Below are 19,894 nucleotides of genomic sequence, written 5' to 3'. Positions count from 1 at the left end.
ATTTTCCATTTTTGCTAAGCGGTTTGTTCTGAATTAAATAAAAGCCTGTCCCATACAGCCGCGTGTGTTACGCCGTGTTTTGTTGATGCTATCATCTTTGCCTTGCGCAGATGATCCTTCATAATTAAAAATAAAAAGTCCAGGCCGGCTGCATGGCTGACGGTGTCACCACTCTCATTATCACTGGCTGTTTGTGTTGTCTGTCAAAAAATGGATGAATTAAACCTATAGACTTTGTATCGGCCGCGTCTTCTATCGAGGGAAAGTTATTTATCCTATGTTTTATCGCCCAGCCCCAAAGTGACACAGACCCGTTCATTCACAAGAAATCATCCAGCTGCACTCTCAAACAAGGTGCGGAGTGAGAAATCTGCGGCACTACTGCACAGTACTGTAGTTGGCTCATTTTAAAAACACATTTTGGAGATGACGAGACAGATGACCGAAAAAAGAGAGTGAGACGTGGGCTATAGTCTACTGTAGCTGCCGTCGTTACATTTTGTCATTGAAAAACGAGGCTACTATATTATTTACTGTCTGCAGCTAGTTCTCCTTTCATCCTCTTGTATTCTGTATCATGAACAGCGCCACTCCTAATTGCGGCTATCAGGCTGTCAGCATTGTCCCCAAAACGTCTGAGCAGTATTTAGTACGGTGCTGCCACCTAGAGGAAAACAGTTGTGGTGAAAAGACACGCGTTCACGCGATCCTGCAGTGCAGGAAAAACCCCGCAATTTTGAAACAGTAACATCTGTAAATCTGTAAATAGGAATACTATTTTAAAAACCATTGAGATTTTCTTTACAACAATGTTTCACTTACTGAATCTGTTGCATATAATGTAAATTTAGGTTGGTGTACTCACATTTTGTCTGTTCCTCTTCAACACACAAACATGTCTCCACTTCCTGGTGCTTGATCTACAACTAACCCTATATCATTCAGTCTCCACCTCTCACCTGCCTTCACTCCTCCCCCACAGAGCGGTGCAGCAATGACTAAATACATTATAGAAATTTATAAATACATTTAGAAAGAGATATTACCTGAGTCTGATCCAGGCTTTTTTTCCACAGTCTTTTTTTTTATCTTGAAAAGAGAAAAAATGCTACATTTGCCTCTCATAATATCTAAGTTAGGTCTCAGTATGTTAAAAATAAGAAATAAAAGCAAAAATATCACACTCAACAAATAAACATTAAGTGTAATTAATAATAAGGGTCCATGCCTATGTTCCCACAGCCTTATGTTCCCACAGTTCTAAGATTTTTCTCAAAATTAGGCCCTATGTTCACACTGGACTCTCTCTACCTATCTGGACTCTATCTATCTGGCCTGTCTAGCCTCTACCTGGTCTTTTTACTAAACTTAACCAACTCTTTTCTTCATTGCCTAAACCCAACCAATGATGGGACCAAAGGGCTGTGGGAACATAGGGCCTAATTTTCAGTGACAACAAAAGTTAGAAATGTGGGAACATAGGAATTACCCCAATAAGATAACCAATATCTTACCTAATCTCTTGTGCCACAGATGGACAGCCAGACTTAAGCACAAAAGATATTTGACTTTTTTAAAACAGTATTTGATTAAGAAATCGTATCTGCATAGGTTAAACATATTTGCATTTCAAACACCAAAATTTGCATTAAAGCAGAAGTAAGCGATCCGGTCGTTTTGTTAGCAGTCCCCGCCCTCGTCCCTACGTCACCACATTCACGCCCATCCCTTGGCTGCACACACAGAGAGGACCGCCCCGTTATGCCGTTCTCTCAACCTTGGATAAAGGTTGTAGGATACAAGGAAATTTTTCTCCTCGGCTTACAGCAGAGCAGAGTGACTGACAGACCCGTGTTTCAGACCAAACACTCTATATAAGTGATTGCTGTCGGAAGATACAACTATTTAAGACTTTTATTAACACAAACATTCCGCTTACTTCTGCTTTAATGTTCTCATCTAATCTGGGATGAGTTTGGCAAAACTCTTAGATCCATTGAGACAATTCTTAAAATATAACAATTTTGTCAAGACACTTCAGTGTCTCAAACACATATCCATGAAGTAAAGAGGAATGTTGTGTAACATGCTTTTAGTGGTTGTTGGGACTAGAGTCCATTTATGGCTGGCTGTCCATTCATGAGATGATTAACCAAGGAAAAGAGAAGTAGGCCTAACTCTTTGTTTTAACTTTATAAGGTGTTTAGAGTCAAGTTAAGTACAATAACGTTAGTCTCGCCTGAGTAAAGCATCATCCCTGCCAGTGCCTCACATTTGGTTTCTTGTCTTTTGGTTCTGCAACATGACACACAACACCATAGCCACTCAACCACATTTACACAGCTGATAACTCAGACAAACCCATCCCATCCATTTGGTCTCTGTTAAAATGGTCTCTTTATTCGTTCCTTTTGCCACGACTTATGAGCCAAGTTGTGACATTGGTGAATGCATCCGTGTTCTCGCATTATTTGCACAAATGCAAAAATTAAGGGTGTGTCTTGTTTATCCAGGGGAGGAACTGCCTGAAGGCACATGAGATACATTATGTTTAATACCAACAGTATTGGGTGTGGTGGGTTTATATCCTGGCACTGTTAATAATAACTGTGGATCACATAGCAGGATCCAAATTTTACAGAAAACGATATTTGGTGTACAAGAAGACTTTGATTAGAGGTTTTGAGCCTATAGTATTCAGTAGGTTTCCTTTTTTTTTATAATAGGTATATAATTACTTGTGTTTTCTCCCAGTCTTTGGTCACAGTGTCGTTTACTGGCTGGTGACTGACAATTGTTCGACTCGCCCCAGAAAATCCAGCGTTCTCTTTCCTTATTGACAATTTTTTATTAAAAAGAAACCACAGAGAAAATTTGCTGCATATTCCTCTTAACAATATCAAAACTTAATAATCTATTTAATTATTTGATCATTTAGACAGTGTTTGGTCACGCAATTAAGGCTTTGTCCTTTGTGTCCTCATCTGACCTGGGATAAGTCTGTCTGACCAGGAACGATTCTAGGATCAGAGCTTTAGGGGTACTGAGCACCCAATGTGTCATGTCACAAAAATGTGAACAATTTAGATTAAAAAAAAAAGACACTAACTCTGATAATCTGTTCTTAATGTTATGGAGACCATATACAGATCCTATGGATATGATAGGAAGGCACACACTATCATTTTAAAGATCTTTTTCGAGCAGATGATGAGACCCAACAACACATAACAATCTATTTAAAATATTTTAAGGTTTCCAGGTGTGACTGGATGCATAAATACACACACATCCCCATCACAATATAATGGAGAAAATTTGGATCATATTCAAACACAAATTTGGAGACTGTGAAGACATTTAGGTGTTGCTTTTAAATAGAAAATATTAAATACCGGAAGGGTTGGGACAGCTGAGAAGATTTACTTTATTTTGTTTTTAGAAGACTAACTAAATTGATATTTTTTTTATTTTTTTCTGTTTGTGAGCTTGTGACAAAAGAATTTCCCTCTGGGAATCAATAAAGTTATTATGATTCTGATATCACATGCCGAATGTTATACTGATGCTGTTAAATTAGGTGGGGCAGGTTAAACAACATTGTGAGTACTTGAAATTATACCACACCCGTTTGAACTACATTTGTATATCTAATCTCCAGTTGCTGCCAAGTTCCTGTTTTTGCCTATTGAGTTCCCTTTGCACAAACACACACACAGAATAAATGTTAAAGCTACAACTTGGTAAGTTGACAAAAGTGAAAGTAAAGTCCGCGATTTTGTCAGAAATTTCAAGACGATGCACCTTTTTGCTTGTTGCCATGGTCATGGGCGTCGCACCCGTGGGGGATGGGGGTGTTTCGACACCCCCACTTTTATAGCAAAATAATTTCATCCCCCCCACATTTTCCAATGGTAAACCCGTGTGCCCACCCCTCGCTGTGCACCAGCATACAAAAATGGAGCGCACCTCAGCCTCAGCCTTCTTACGCTGCATGAAAAGTCAGTGGTCGAATTGAACGGGCATTCACCCAATCACAGACCGTTGTCCGCAGTGATCAGCTCCGGTGACCGCGGCGCTGACTGTTTATCCCCGTATTAATTAAACCCAGACGCGGCCCGACACACGGGTGCTGAAGCACGGACCAGCGCGGTCCAACTTTTAATTCTCGGTCCAGACTCCGAACCCGCGCGTCTGATTGGACACATGTCAATCGCTCTGGTCGGACCTCACCGCTGAGAACATGTGTGTGCGTGCGCGCCTGTTTTTTTTTGGTGCTCTCTGTGAGAGAGAGAGAGAATCAACATTACCCCCCCCCACACACACACACTCTGAGAGCAGACAGGAAAGACAGTAGAGCAGTGTTTTTCAACCTTGGGATCAGGACCCCATGTGGGGTCGCCTGGAATTCAGATGGCGTCGCCCTAAATGTCTAGTAGACCTAATTGAAAAAAAGAAATTACTGATAAAAATATTTTTTAAACTAATTATCATATATATATAAAAAATATGATTAAAAAATATGATTTAAAAACACCACACACAATCCTAAACAACTGTAAGAGAGAGAGAGATTTTTTGAAGTAATGATAGTTCATTTGTTTATATTCTGTCTGTTCAGCAGGTGGTGGTGGGATTCATAATGGATTAGAATTAGAAGTGTATCTCAAAAAACTGGATTTTTACACCTATTTTGAATTTTACTCGAACACAAATACAAATAGAAATACTTCCCCCCCCTCAACAAATACAAATTCCGGATGCTTTGCCCACCCCTAATTGCTAGTATTAGTGCATAGGCTACTACTAAAATATTGATTGTGAATCGCAAATGACACGTTAAATAATACTGATAGCAATATACAGCACTTAAATGCAATTTTTACTTGGCTGGCTGGTAAAATATCTGCCTGGCTGGTAAAAAAATTAACTTACCAGCCTGAAAAAGTTAGTTTTGGACCCTGATTGGAAGCTTACTCTTTTGGTGATCTAAGGTGGGCTCAGGGCAATATCTTTTTGAGAGAGTTTTCAATCCAGCCATGAAGTGCAGAGTTTTTTTCAGGAACGTCGTAGCATAGGTAAATCCACCATGATAACTCCGTGATAGTGATTAAAAATTGTATTTTGTGATTAAAATTGAAATTCAATTTCCGTTCTTTGGAACACCCCCACATTTAAAACCACTGCTCCACCCCTGGCCATGGTGGATCATGTTATCTGTGTTCAATTGATGAGGGCTTTTTATCTCATTGGCTCTCATTTATTAAATGTGCGTGTATACACGCCAAATAATAATAACATAACCACAGGGCACTGTTCTCCACCATTAGCAAACTGCTCTCCCCCCTGTCCCCCCCTCTACCTTTGGCTGACACTGACCTTTGCTCCAAGTTTCACAGCTTTTTTCAGGCCAAGGTCAATTCTATTCACCAGCGGTTCCTGGCACCTCCATCCTCCCCTCATGATGTCTCCATCACAGGATGATGCTGCCCCGGTCACATGTGCCTCCTTCTCCTCCTTCACCCCAGTAAATGCTACTCAAGTAATGCTACCCCTCCTCTTCACCATCTACATGCTCCCACTCGGTCAGATCATCCGTCGTCATGGCTGAAATTTCCACTGCTATGCTGATGATTCCCAACTGTATCTCAGCACATCACCATCCACCCAGCTCCCCCCACAATCTCTTATCAACTGCCTGCATGAAATAAAATCCTGGATGACCACCAACCTGCTCCAACTCAACAGCAAGAAAACGGAAGTCATTGCCATCGCTCCTAACTCTCTGCTTCACAAGGTTGCGGATCTCGTTCTCTCAGTGGATGGCATCTCCACCTCGTCATCCACGGAGGTCCGCAACTTTGGTGTCATCCTGGACTCAACCCTTTCATTTGATTCACACATTAAATCTGTCACCAAATCTGGCTTTTTCCACCTCAGAAACATCTCCAGACTCCGGCCATCACTCTGTGATTCTTCTGCTGAAACCCTCATACACGCCTTCATCACCTCACGTCTGGACTACTGTAATGCCATCCTCCATGGGGTCACCAATAAAACTCTGGACAGGCTTCAACATGTGCAAAACTCGGCTGCTAGGGTTCTCACCCGCACCAAACCCTGGCAGCACATCACCCCCACCCTTAAACAGCTGCACTGACTCCCCATCAAACATCGAATAACCTTCAAACGGGGACAGCTCTCCATTCCGACACACCTCCACTTCGACACCCCGCTGTTCCGAAATACCCCCACTTCGAAACACCGCTACTCCGACACCCCCTCCTCCCCCCCACAGCTGTCCAAGGTGCTGAACCGCGTGACGTTGTTTACATTCTGCTTTGTGGCTTGTCTGTGAAACGTGCGCTGCTCAGGGACTGGGCAGATCTGTCCCACTTGCTTTCTCCCCGACTCCGTTGTTGGAGATCTCCACACAGTAATAGAAATACACTTTTTTTCTTTTTCTCCCCCCCTACTCCGCTCGAGCGCGGCTGAAGCCGGCTTGAGCTCACACGGGCGCGAGGCTGCTGCAGCCGCCGCTCGCACTGACAGCTGACTGAGGGAGATGCTTTGGTTGGGTTTAGGCAATGAAGAAAGGAGTTGGTTAAGTTTAGTAAAAAGACCAGGTAGAGGCTAGACAGGCTAGAAGCATAATGAACATTATACGTATGTCATTAATATGAAGTATTTGCTTGTTTTGCAGTTAATTATGCACATGATCCGTTTGACCCCAAAAAGGAAAAAAGGATCAATGCGCACTGCGCACTGGGGGTTTCCCCCAATAGCCTTTTCGGAGTAGCGGGGTCTTTAGAAAAAATAGAAAACCCCGCTATTACGATGAATGGAAGTCTATTGTCGGAAAGGCGGGGCTTCGGAAAGGCGGGGTGTAACCCCTTCAAACTCCTCATCCTCACCTACAAATCCCTGCATGCACAGGCCCCTCGGTATTTAACCGACCTCCTTCATGTTCACCATCCCTCACGGAACCTGCGGTCTGCCAACCTGGGTCTCCTCACCATTCCCCGCACAAGCAGACGCACCTTTGGGAGCAGGGCCTTCAGTGTGGCAGCTCCCACTCTGTGGAACTCGCTCCCACTACATCTCCGCCAAGCCCAAACCCTGGATTCCTTTAAATCCCTGTTGAAGAGGCACCTGTAGAGTTCTCAACGGGCCGGGCCAGCCCGACAGACCCGACTGGACCCACGGGTTCGGGCCGGGTTCGGGTCGAAAAAATATGAAAGTGACTCGGGTCGGGTCGGACCTCGGGCTTCCTTTTTTCCTCTCTCATAAAACACATTTATGGTGTAAATTGTTGTTTGTTCACGTGTGAGTCTCAGACAAACATCCCACTCTGCATCTTGTGCTGCTGTGGGCAGAACCACTGAAACATTACTGCCGGTAAATGCCGACGATCCACAGCTGCAGCTGTGCGTCAACAGCACGCGCACTGGTTGGTGGATAAATCTCCACAAAGGCGCACCGTTCCCGCGGCGCAAATTTAATCAGTTGCGCCCGCTGCCCGCGGATCAAACGGCAACTGTAGCCTACAGCAGTACGTTAAGTCCCGCCCGTTAGCAGCCCGGTACCGGAGGGGCCAGATGACGTGAGGTGAGGCAGAAGACGAGTGCTGCGTCACCGGCAGCGGCACCTCCCGCTGCAAAGAAACCACGCCGCTTTTTTTTTTTTTTTTTTTTCGGGCCAGGCCGGGTTCGGGTAGATGATTAATGCTGGTCTGTGGGGCTCCGTCGGGTCCGGGCTTAATTACCCGCGGGTCGGGTCGGTTCGGGTTGTAATTTTCAGGCCCGTTGAGAACTCTAGGCACCTGTTCTCTCAGGCCTTCGCTTGCTAATTTGTTGTCTTGTCTTGTGATATTGTTAAGCGTCCTTCTTGTGTCTTGTGTTATTGTTAAGCGTCCTTGGGTGTCTTGAAAGGCGCTATATAAATCGTAGTACCTACTAGATCTATCTACTAGAAGCTTTGACTGGTACTGGTCCTGGTGCTGGTCCTGATACTGGTAACCCTCTGACTAGTACCTATACTATGCCAAAAAACGGGCGCACGCCAAATCTCCCGTAAGGATCGGCATTTATCAATCTGAACGTGAGTGAAGCGTAAGCAAAGATTTCACGCCAGATCTGACCAGGTGTATGCACATTTGAACCAGCGTAGAACATACAGGACAGAGGATCATAATTAATAGATCATACTGATGCAGCGATCCTGACTTCATGTTGTTGCTGTTCTTGTAAATGGGTATACAGCCACATGTTCCTCAAGTCTGTGTTGAAACTTAACTCCACTTTCATTTCCAGCAACTGAGGTGAATTAAAAGCCATGTGTAAACAGACAGGTGTAGCTTACAGTGTGATAGGACAGATGCTTAGTAATCAGCTGTGTAAACAGAAACAGTCATGACCGACCTAATATTGTTATATTGTACTAATATAGTACACATCACAGACAGAAACCTCCTCCAGGTAGAAGATCTCCTGCAGCAGAGTGATGAACGGCTGCACAGCCTCTTTCTCTAACAGACATCGGAGCTCGCTCCGCGTTGTGATCTACCTGTTCAGGTGCAGGTGCACTATAGAGTTTTTGCCCCCCTGTCAGCGGGAGATCGGGGATCAGGCTGATGTTTCACAACCCTCCATGTCATCAGTGCTGATGGTTATAAAGTCAGTAATGGATCTGTGGGACTATCAGCTCACGAGTCCCACATATCCATTACCTAATTTCCCAAATAGCCTACTGATGCTCAGCAAATTGTGATTAAAATGGCATTTTATGAGATTGCTTAGTTTCCTAGTGTGATTAATGCAACTGATACACATACTGTACATGCATCTGAAGCCTACATCCACAAATGATTACGCTTTCATCAATCACAATAACTATGACTCTATTAATGTCCAGATAATTTATGGTGCTACCCTCTCCCTGCTGAATGTGGTAATGTCAGTGCTGCTCAGCCACACCCCTCATCAGCTTAACTGTTTCCACCTGCTGCTCTTGTCTTCCCTCCAATACCTGACTCTCCAGCACCCATTCCCAAAATGCTTACCTGGTAGTCTGGGGCCGTTGACCCGCTGTTTTGGGAAGGAAACGGATCCAGGGCGAGAGAGACAGACCTTTCCTTCAAAATAAAAGCACCAAGCTAATAAAATGCGGTAAAACTCTTTAATTTAAGGAATATAATTTACAAGAAAGTCCCCGAGCCATTAAGTTAACATTTCGCTTTTATTGTATTGCAAGTTAATGTTTATTTTATAAGTTTTATGTTGGTGAACACTTTTATTTTGGTGAATCTGGTGATTTCGGTATCCGCTACAGACAGGAACCAGAATGCAGACTAATTCAGAGGTAACGGACACCAGGCTCTTCGCTTGTCTGAAGAGCCTGGTGATGCGAGGCTACTTACCTGGTATCAACCCGACTTGCCTCCAACCTTCACTTCTCCTCTCTGCTTTGGTAAATCCACAAGTCTTCCGTCCCTAACTCCTAGAATTGTCTGCTCGTCTCCTGATTCTCGACTGCCTGTGGCTGAGTGGCATTTTGCCTGTTCCTGCTCAGACAAAGGACACACCTGGCTAGATTCCCTTGCCAGTATTGTGTCCCTTGTTATACTTAGCCTGCTGCCTGTTCCACTATTGCAGACTCCATCCCAAGGTCTGGATTTTAATGGCAATATCAATCTTATTGTGTTTCAACCACTTGAGTTGTCCCCACACCCTTCTGTCCCACCAAGACTTCAGGTCTCCTTGTGTTTTACCCATTTGTGAATTGTGATATAAGTTTTACCCTCCTTATGTTTGAGTTACCCTATCTTGCATGCAATATCCCCACTGTTGCTTTCCCATGGGAACCCCTGGGGGGACAACTCCTGCAGGACACAACAACTGGGAAAACAATAGAACTAGGGGGATTTTGGTTCCTGTAAGGTGTGAAAGCCAGGGCCCCCACTAGAACAAATGGCCCTTTGAGGACCCTTGAGAGGTGGTACCAAGTACAAATGTACAGTACATGTTACTTGATGCTCAGGATCTCTCTTTTACCTTCACCTCTCAGGTGAGGACTGACCTTTCCTTGCAAGGAAATAAAAACCTGTCGGTCGACAAACGCCTCCATTTAATTATTCACCAACAACAAGCAATAGAGAATTTCCACAACAGGATCCACACCAAGCCTTCATCTGAACCATTGTCCAACCAGAGTCCCATCAGCAGTGAGTTTGCCCTCATTTCCCCTCCACCACACGTATCCATTACCTGTCATTACTCACCTGAATCCAGTTCTCTGCTGCCATCTTCTGGTTCCTGTGCACCTGTTGAAAGACTGCAGTTCACTCCATACCTGTTACAGAACTGTTATCACCTGTTATGAAACCAAAATTCTGAGTCTGACAGTTCAAGGTTAGTCAACCCAACCCAAGTTCAGTTTTTACGGCGGTTTGTTCAGAAAGGAGGTTGCACAAACCAAGTCTCTCCATGAACTCTGAGTTGACTCACGCTGAGTTTTCAGTTTAAATGTCCCACATCCTTGAGTTTTTACAGATGCATCTCAATAAACTACAATATCATATCGCAGGACATGTTTGCTCCAAGTACCACCACAACCACCACCTCATTTTCATCCAGGAAAAACCCTGAATGCTCCAGGGTTTAGGCTGCTTTTATGTGGAATAGTAAGTGGCTCCAAACAGTTTAAAGTTCAACCCTAAGCCTCCGAGCAAAGTGTTGCAGCTGAATACTGAATTCAGCTGCAACATACTGAATATCATCTAGACGTTATTCATAGTTAGTTAGTCATAAACTGCACCAGCCAACAACCAACAACAATTTGAAGTGCAACAATAATAATTAAGGGTTTTTGTAATTACGCAGAATTTCTCGTGGGATGGACAGAAGTTACGCACTATATTTAAAATTCAAAACAGCTAATTGCTCTTTGGGGCCCCAGTGGTCACGGGGCCTTAAGCAGGTGCTTAGTTCGCTTATGCCTTGGGCCGGCTCTGCTGACCGGGCACATGGATGTTTGTGTGGCACTGATGTGCATACGTGAAGGCTTTGAGTCTGTGTGGACCTCTGCGGAGTCCTTTTCCCCCTGACTCTGTGGGGGGCTTTACTGTAGAGACATAAAAGTGGTGTCTAACTTCACCTCTAACTCGTATTTACTTTGGGAAATAAACCCTATTTTCCCTCGAGCTCCAGCTCCAGCTCCTCGCACCTGCACACTTCTGTTTTCTAAAAGCTCTGGTGGATCTGGTCATTACAGCTGCATAATGTTTTGTTGATGTCTTGGTGCTGAAAACCTGAAAATCAGCTCCACTGGGTCTCAACCACCTGAGCTCTGCTGCCAACTTTAAATGCCACTGTAAAGAAACATTATTCTGCCCCCGCCCCATTAATACCTGTCTGTCTGTGACAGTCTGAGCGTTGACTGAATGGGCTTAATAATATTTTCTTTTTCCTTCCTCAGGTAAAAAACCGATCCGTATCAGTCGTATCCTTTTTTTTATAACAACAACGAGGCAGGACTGGGTGTTTGTGCTGGACAGGAGATGATCAGTTTAGATAAGCGGGATGTTTTCTATTGGACGGGAGGATCCTTATATTTCAAAGACGAGTGTGAGGAATGCAGGAGTGAAGCAACGGCGAGCGAGCGGTGACAGCATGAGTCATTCACTCAGCTGCCGGCGCCGTATGATAAAGAGACACCGGCTCAGCAGATAGCACCTCCGATGGAGACTGTGTCTTATTTCTGGCTGACATGTTGGAGGAAAAAATTGGTCCTGGAGATAAATGACAATAAATGTCACTCGAATCGTCCCTTACTTTGTGTGTATATGTGTGTTTTTTTGTGTGTGTGTGTGTGTGTTGCACCTGAAACACTGTGAAAGCCTCCGGGGATCAGGTGTGCCAGATAAAAGCTGAGTAAACAGGAAGTAAGACTCAGGAAGGAAGAGCAACTTAAAGGCACTTTTTTTTAAGTTAAATAAACAACCCAGACAGACAGAAGAGAGATTGGAGAGTCTTTTTCCAGATTAGTGGACACTCAGTCCAACCGGCGTCCTATTAAAAACCAGGAGAGAGACGGCGGCGCTGCGTGACGCCAGCGAACAAACAGAGCGAGATGGCAGCGAGCGACCACTCAGGCAGGCAGCAGAAGGAGGAGGAGGAGGAGGAGGAGGGAGAATAGGGAGCTCTCAACGATGCTGGGTTGTTTTTCCACAGATTTAGTCACTTTTTTCAACAATTCATGAGGGAAGTTAAAGCACAGAAGAGGTTTCTCCCTAATGGTCCAATCGCATCTGGCAAACAAAAGGCAGCGCTGTTCCCCCCGAGCGCCGAGTGTGTGTGTGCGTGTGGCTGCAGCCGCGTAAGGCATCAATTACTGTCAAAACCATTTGAATGGTAGGTGAGCGGCAGCGTCTGATGGATACAACTATTATGATAATATTGTACAGTCGGTTTACCTTTTATGTGGTGATTGCTGAAGGATATTCAGAGGTAGACGAAGTCAAGCATAAGAGAAGAAAAGAAAAGAGGAGGAGAGAGAGCGAAGGAGCAGGCGAAGGAAGTGGGATGATGGGTTAATTACATAGATTTTAAATTCATATTTCCAGCAGACAAAGTTGCAGAGGACAGATCTCCATAGGAACAACATAGAGAGAGAAAGAGAGAGGGTGAAACTGAGAAAATGAGACACATGAAAACAGGAGAAAGAAAGAGAGTAAGTAGAAGATAAATGTGCAGAGGCAATAAAGACGATTAGGAGAGCGTGAGACTGTGAAGCTCCTTTCAAACATGCATTGACTCTGTGAAAGTGGTGGCAATGAAAAACTTACGACGAATAATTTTGAATCCGTGTTGAATCAGCCGCTACAGAGTGAGCAGGTGTTCTGTTCTTTTTTTCCAGGTAGCTGCTTTTTTTATTTCTTCTTTTTAATAAAAACCACCTTTGTTTCCATCTTTTGTGAATCTATATTAATAGAATCAAACTGAAAATGTTCATCCAGATTCAGATTTTCGACTACCATCTGTCTATCTGAATGTTTTTCTTTCAAAACAAAAGCCTGTTGCATTTTAAATGAAGCTTTGTTGTTTGAATTAATCCTTCTTTTGATGTACGGTGGCCCTGAAGGCTCAACTTCAGATGAAGAAAAACACACAAAAACAAAGACACAAACGTGCAACACATTCAGAAAACGGTGTCAATAGTTTGATAAAAACTCACAACAGAACAACAGGAAGTGTTTCTGTGAGGACACAATAAAGTGAGGGACCAGGCTAAAGGCTAATGCTAAGCTAACAGTCCATTTGATCAATACCATGTGGATCATGTGATACTGACATTCTCATAAACCAAACAAACTTATTGTCAAACCCACTAACAGGAAGCTGTCTGCACAACTTCTAAAGTCAAGAAGAGCTAAAAAAGGCCCCAGACCGGTCCCTCACTTTATCGTGTCCCCAGAAAACACTTCCTGTCGTGTAGGAAAGTTTTTGCAGCTCAGGGGTCTCATTTATAAAACTGTGCGTGGGATCGTTACTAAAAGGGTACGTACGCCCAAAAGCCAAGTTTTGCGTGCGCCAGTAAATATTCAGACTTATAAAACCCTGCGTACGCACACTTGCAAGCAAACTTCCCTTTATAAATCACAGAGTTCCTACAAGTGTGCGCAGCTGAATCCGCTTCACGTTCCGCCCTGTACACGCCCTGTTTTAACCGTAGATGGTCAATGCAAACCACCACATGAATGCGATCTGCATGTCAATGAGCCTGACGTGCTCTTGTTCTGTCGGTGTTGTGAATTAGCTGCAGGTGTGAAAGTGGCGACGTGACGTGTTGCTGCAGCTGTTAACGGGTCAGCGGCTCAGAGCGCACGCGGTGTTGTTTTGTTGCGCTGCCCTCTCTAATGCTGGACCCGGTTCGGCACATAGTTACAACAATGACAACAGTTCTAATCTGAAACGAGTTATTAACCATTCATCATGGTCTCCCTCTCCCTCCTTTCTCCTCCAGCGGTGCCGTGGTGCAGAATTACGCACGGGGCTCACTGTATTATTTACAGTAATTAGACTGAACTTTGAATAATTAGCAGAATCAGTTACATTCTGAGGAATGATCAAACATGACACTTCTCTAGATAACAAGAAAACAGAATGTAACAATTGTGCGAACGATTAGGCTACTGGATCCCCCCCCCCCCCCCCCCAGGGTTTGAGATTTAATTGACTCTCGATCATATGTTCACACAGTATCATAGGAACATATAGTTATTTACACCATGTATGTATCCCATGCAGCCGCGGCGTCCTCTCCTCCTCCTGCGCTCTGGGAGTGGACAATATGACAGAGAGATGGCGGTGATTAAATATAGAGAAGGAATTTTGATTTTGAATTTTAAGTTAGATTCTAAGAAGATGTTTCTGAAACACCAGTCCGATGCAACATAACGCTGTTGAATTAAATCACCGCGTGGCAACATGGATCTAACGCATACGGGTTGAAATTAAATGTGTGACGGCCGATAATAAAAACATAATCGTTCTTCTCAATCATCATTTCCTGAGTCTGACTTCAGTTCACCACCACACCGTCTGTGTCGCCAATTCCCCTTTTCCTCCAAACCATGCGTACGCCTGGGTCAGAGTTTGCTTAGAGCTGCGCACATTCTCCCGTCAAGTTTGTTTTTTATAGATCACAACCTTGGCGTGAAAAGTCACGTACGCCACTTTCAGCCCCGTTTTGTGCGTACGCAACGGTTATAAATGAGACCCCAGGTGTTTTCTGAATTTGCAGCTCATCCTTGTCCTTGCATGTGTTTTTGTAAGCTGCCCCGTGCTGAGCCCTGAGCCCTCAGGGCCACCGTATCGATGACATCAAGGTGCTTTGGTTTTGCTTGTTGTTGGCGCATGAATTAAATTCACCAAACTCCACTCCAAATACCGTGTTTTTACGCCTCCGTCTACTGACCTGACACCAGCTCCACACAAAATATTCACAGCTATTCACAAATACGCAAAAGAAAATACCACACAAAACCTCCATCCATCCATCCATCCATCCATCCATCCATCCATCCATCCATCCATCCATCCATCCATCCATCCATCCATCCATCCATCCGACTATAAATGTCAGCACTGTGATGCTACAAAGACGCCACAGGAAACAAATCAAAGCCTTGTTTGGTTCAATAACCAGCAAAAACCACATCATCGCCATTTTTATATTCTTTTTCTCAGTGAAAAATAAAGACGGGAATTTTATTTTTAAAAATACCAATAAATTCAAAATACAAGAACTGAAATCATGACTCACGATCACAATGTCTGCCAAAAAAAAAAAAAAAAAAAAAAATGCTTTTTTTTTTCACATTTCATCCAACACACATTTTTGGAGTCCAGTCTCAATAAATTCTCATAACTCATAAATTGATTTTATTTTTCATCCCTCCATAAAACTGAAAGTTCTGGGGGTGGGAAAATAAAAATATAAATCAATATTTTGGGGTGAAATCATGAATTGATTCAGAATCTGTAGAGATAGCAGAATCACAAATCTAATGTGAGTCCATTTTTATTTTATTCTATTTCATTTTTTATTTTGCACATGAACACCTCTAAAATATTCTATTCTCATACATGTTTTATAACGTGTGGTCTGTGTAGTTTAAGTTTTATGTAGCTCTGAACTGGAACTGACCTGAATTGAAGTGCGACTGTGACAGAAAGTGAGACAAATAAGGACGAGAAGAAGGAAATGTGAGAGAGAGCAGAAGAAAAAGATGAAGAAGAACCCCCTCCCACACAGACACACACTCTCCTACTGTGCGGTGCTAATTTTGATGCCCCAGGTCATTCCTGCTTTATCTCCTCCACTTTGCATGGTGGTTAAACCGTGGTGATGGTGGTGGCGGTAGGAGGGGGTGAAAGGAAGGAAGGAAGGAAGGACGGAAGGAAGGAAGGATAAAAGGAAAGAAGGAAGGAAGGAAGGATAAAGGGATAGAAGGAAGGAAGGACAAAGGGAAAGAAGGAAGGAAGGAAGGATAAAGGGATAGAAGGAAGGAAGGACAAAGGGAAAGAAGGAAGGAAGGAAGGATAAAGGGATAGAAGGAAGGAAGAAAGGACAAAGGGAAAGAAAGAATGAAGGAAGGATAAAGGGAGAGAAGGAAGGAAGGAAGGATAAAGGGAAAGAAGGAAGGAAGGACAAAGGGAAAGAAGGAAGGAAGGAAGGATAAAGGGAAAGAAGGAAGGAAGAAAGGACAAAGGGAAAGAAAGAAGGAAGGAAGGGTAAAGGGAGAGAAGGAAGAAAGGAAGGATAAAGGGATAGAAGGAAGGAAGGAAGAAGGGAAAGAAGGAAGGATAAAGGGATAGAAGGAAGGAAGGAAGGACGAAGGGAAAGAAGGAAGGAAGGAAGGACGAAGGTAAAGAAGGAAGGAGGGATAAAGGGAATAAAGGAAGGAAGGATAAAGGGATAGAAGGAAGGAAGGAAGGAAGGAAGGAAGGAAGGATAAAGTGATAGAAGGAAGGAAGGAAGGAAGGAAGGAAGGAAGGAAGGAAGGAAGGACGAAGGGCAGGAAGGACAAAGGGAACGATGGGAGGAAAGAAGGAACGGAAAAAGGAAGGAAAGATAGATGGATGGAGGGAACAGATTGGGTCAAAAAAAGAAGGAAGAAGTATGGACGAAGGGAAGGGAAGGAAGGAAGGAAGGAAGGGAAAGGGGATTGAGGAAAGAAGGAGGGATGGAGGAAGTGAACAGATTAAAAAAATAGATTAAAAGGTCAATTTGACCCAGAAGGACGAGAGGAGGGTTAAAGCTTCATGATGGCTGCCTGCCTGGTGATGGAGGGTTGCAGCGGCGGCGGCGGTGTAGGACACAGCAGCAGCTATAGCGACCGACCTGGCGTGTTTCAGATAAAGTGGCTCTGTAATTGGACGAGGCGCTTTAAAGGGATGCGGCAACATTTTTTTTACGTGTCTTACCTCACTCCCGAGGTTTTCTGTATGTAAAGGGCAACGGGTGTTTTATTTTGTGAAAGTAACCGGAAGTGCGTTGGTCACAACGGCTAGCTTGAGTAGCGCCAAATTCGTCTGAACAAAATTGTAAACAGCTGGTATTTAGACAAATTAACGACACACTGTTGATCTAAAGGGCTACTTTCTCGCCTAAACATGTTTGAAATGTCGATAAAGTGATATATTTACAGAGTTTAGAGCTAAAATGAAATCAGCTTCTGACTGCTGATTTCAGCTCGGGTAGGAGGCAGGCTAACACTACCCATACACTTCCAGTGTTTGAGCTAAGCTAATTACGGGCGATACGGCTCTATCTCCCTTGTTACTGCACGCACAGTCGAAAGGATGGTGTCTATCTGCTGGTCATGGACTCGGGAGTGAGGCAAGACACACAAAAAAAATGTTGGTGTATCCCTTTAAAGCTTTATGATGGCTGCAGCTATAGGGACCGACCTGGCGTGTGTCAGATAAAGTGGCTCTGTAATTGGATGAGACGCTTTAATGGCGCCATGGCAGCCATTCTGTGGTCAGCAGCAGGAGAGGACGTGGGTCAAGTCGAGTTCGCCACCCGGGTCTGCAGATTAAAACGCCTGCGAGCTGAAGATGGCGTCGCCCACTGTGACACGGCAGGTGAACCGACTCCATGCACAAATTCAATTTCAGACCCATAAACTATAAAGACTGTGCTGTTATTGTTTTTGTCTCCTATTCAAAGTCTCTTCTCTCCTTCTCCTCCTGCTCGCCCACCTCGCTGCCATGAAAGATTTATGGCCCTCACACACCTACACACACACACACACCTGCAATGTTCACACAGTTTATCTGCCAAGCTTTCAAAGCAAAACACACACTTTTAAAAGTTAAAGGGATAGTTCAACATTTTGGCAAACTGGCCCAATGCCATAATCCCTATAGTTTTATTACCTTTAATTGTCGGTGCAAGCTATTTTTAGAACGGCGGAGCAGAGCCGCGGGCTGCTCAGAGCTACGCTACGGAGGCTCATGGGATTTCTTGGTTTCCCTCATCAAACTCATCAAATACACAATCCAACAACTCCACAACGCTCTGGTGGACAAGTTGTGACCTGCACATTCACCACGCTATGAGATAATAACACAACGTTACCACACAGAGTTGTTTTAGAGGGAAATACAGAGACTGCTTGCTGAAAAACTGCCCCCGACGTGAACGTGCGTCAGCGGTTTTGCATGAATTTCCACAACTCTGTCTGGTAACGTTGTGTTATTATCTCATAGCGTGGTGAATGTGCAGGTCACAACTTGTCCACCAGAGCGTTGTGGAGTTGTTGGATTGTGTATTTGATGAGTTTGATGAGGGAAACCAAAAGAAATCCCATGAGCCTCCGTAGTGTAGCTCTGAGCAGCTCACTGCTCTGCTCCGCCGTTCTTAAAACTGCTTGCACCGACAATTAAAGGTAACGAACCTACTGCTATGACTATAGGGATTATGGCAATGGGCCAATTTGACAAAAATGTTGAACTATCCCTTTAATCTGGAACAAACACACTCACTGTACTTTAATACATACAACTCATCCTTGCTTCCTTCCTTCCTTCTTTCCACGCTCATTGGCATACAATCTCTTCCACGTACACACACACACACACACACACATACACGTTGGTATATTTTCTGACACACACACACAGCCATCACTCACTCAGCGGTGCTTCACAGCAGGCGGCTGCCCTGGCAATCTTCTCCAGGCTTCAGACCACAGGTGGTAAACCAAACAATCAGCAGTTCCCACCGCGATATCAGAGCAAACTGTCCTCACGCAGCTCATTTGACTTCCTCGTGACAGTGGAAGGAGGAGGTTTTCTTACTTTTTCTTACTTTTTTCCACTTTAAAACTCAACAATAACGATGATGATGATGGCAACAACACCTCAACACTCACAATACCAACTGTCAATCGGACAATGCAATAACAATAACAACTGAGAAATGACAACTCGCTGCTATCACTCACTCACACTTTGTATTTTCAATTACTCACCACGTGTTGAGTTTGTCATGGTCCATACGTGATTTCAAACTGGTCACATGATGCGTCATGAATCTGAAACAACCTGTTTAAGTGGCCTTTTAATGAAAACAAGACTCTACTGCAAGTAAATCTGCAGAATATTTAACAGGGATTTCAACAAATTACTCGCGGTGTAGTTTAATTTAAACCGAACACGGTGAGAAAAGGTGCAGAACTCCATGTTAGACTTTCTTAAACGAAGTCGTTCTGCTTTATAGAGAACAAATATTACACCAGCGTTTTGAATAAACATATTACACACACACTTCATCCAGAAACTAAATAGTAATATCACCAACTCTAAAGGAATAAAATATGAATTTTCAAGCTTTTTGAATTTATGTAATGAAGTTTTTCCTTTTTATCTGTGAATCAAATGCTCTTTGTTCTACCAATATAAACCAGACACAGCCCCCCCCCCCTAAAGCACAGTCTGTAAAGTTGGATAATTATGATTCGTTTTTCCTATCTTGTTATATCTTAGTGAGATACAGCGTTTTGTACAAATAAGATCAAATGTGTGCATTTTAATTGGTGCAACTTTTAATGAGTGAACAATCCAACATCAGAAAATTTGAATTATTATATAATAATGACCACTTATACATCTCAACCTAATTAGATCTTAAAATCTGTCATTAATGAGGCAGAAAATCTGACTATTATTATTGTACAATTTATAAATAAAGTTTATAACTTTCTTTGAACACATTCCTGTTCAGGTTGTGCACTTGTCCACTCACTGACACAGTGTTCTTTTTCCTTTTTACACAGAGGACTCAGTAGGAGATTAGTATAAACAACACCTAGCTATATCATAAT

Source organism: Trachurus trachurus, assembly GCF_905171665.1.
Source record: "Trachurus trachurus genome assembly, chromosome: 11".
Taxonomy (NCBI): domain Eukaryota; kingdom Metazoa; phylum Chordata; class Actinopteri; order Carangiformes; family Carangidae; genus Trachurus; species Trachurus trachurus.
This window is presented reverse-complemented; position numbering follows the sequence as displayed.